At 55.3% G+C, this 1,458-nt stretch overlaps 1 protein-coding gene across 1 annotated transcript in view; it reads left to right on the forward strand.

The window, feature by feature from the left end:
• The window catches only part of ZBTB16 (zinc finger and BTB domain containing 16), a 65,321-nt gene that overhangs the window by 60,957 nt on the left and 2,906 nt on the right, over positions 1-1,458 (forward strand). The gene's annotated exons all lie outside the window — the stretch shown is intronic.

Here is a 1,458-nt window from a genome sequence, read left to right on the forward strand (position 1 = left end):
TTGTTGGGGGGGGGCTCCCCGCGGCGGGGGCCCTCCGCTCCGCAGCTGGCCGCGGCGCTGGGGGCTCAGCCCCGGGGACCTTTGACCCGTCCTGCTGTCACTGCCGGGGCCGCGGGGCCGCATACCTCTCGGGATTTGCTTCGCACGGCCCGTTCAGGGCTGCCTGGTTTTTCTTTTTTTCTTTTTTCTTTTTTTCTTTTTATTATTATTATTTTTTGTCTCAGGAGCATTTTGTCCGCAGCTGCGTGGGGGAGTGCAAGCCCACGCCCCCCAGGGTAAATCCTTGGGAAGGGAGAAAGGTGGCTCACATGCAAGGCTGCCTTGCATGCTGCCTTTATTCCCATTTCACTTGTTTTTTTGTGGATTTCAGAGCATTTCAGGGCAGCTTGCTGCATGCTGCGCTGAGGCTGGGGCTGAGCATCCCTCCTGGTGGCTCCTGCATCCTGGACCCACAGGGCAGGGCTGACTGTGACATGCCACCATGCAGGGGCAGGCGACGGCGTGATGGCAGGATGCTCTTGGGGATGCCCATCACCCACTGGTCCCCAGGCCTGGCAGAAGGCGTCCCAGTCTGGAAGCATCCATAGCTGCCACTGACCCGCCTGCCGGGCACAACCATGATTCCGACACCACTACAGCAAGTGCTGCTGCCTGCTGGTTCCCTGCCCCTTGGCACAGTAGTCCCAGTGGGCTCCTTTCCAGCAATGCTGCTGGGACCCCTGGGGCTGGTTTTGGCAGCCCCTGTGGTTCCTAAAGGCAGCGCTGATCCATTGGTTACCTGGAACATCTTGCTGCTGCTAATGAATTGCTAATACAATTTTCTAGATAATTTTATTTCCATAGTCCTCACATCTTACTGTCTGTAAAAAGCTAGCATTTATTTGCTTAATCTCCCCACATAATACAATTTGCACTGACTCATAGGTTCAGAACAATCAGCTATGCATAAGCAAAAACAAATTGTTTAATAACACCAAGGTCTGATATTTGTATTGACGGTGCATGAATGTTGGGGGCTTTTTCCTGCATTTCCTGTTGTGTTAGGGCAGTTGGTTTGATACCTGTGGTCATAGAGTGGAAGCTGTGTTTGTACTGGGACTTGGGATTGCACGCTGTGAAGGGGTGGGCATGTCACCCTCTTGCCTCACATGCCCTGCTCCTGAGAGTGCCTTTCTGGAGTGTTTCTAGTGGTCCCTGGGCATCACAAGGCCAGAGCTCAGCAGCTCCCACAGGTGCCTGGGAACAGGGTGATGGCGCCACAGCTGACTCATGTTTGGGCATTGCAGGGTGGGGGCTCCCAACTGCCTCCAGTGCAATAAAAGCCCCCATCCTTCCTTGGGCATTTCCCTGGTGAGGGTGGGGGTGGCAGGGTTGGGGTGACCAAGGTCCTAGAGTCCTGCAGCTCTCAGGGTCCCCACTGCTGCCAGAGCATCCATGCTGCTGGGTGAGAGTGGGAAA

The sequence above is a fragment of the Chaetura pelagica genome, unplaced genomic scaffold (assembly GCF_000747805.2).
Source record: "Chaetura pelagica isolate M959 unplaced genomic scaffold, ChaPel_1.0 scaffold650, whole genome shotgun sequence".
NCBI lineage: Eukaryota > Metazoa > Chordata > Aves > Apodiformes > Apodidae > Chaetura > Chaetura pelagica.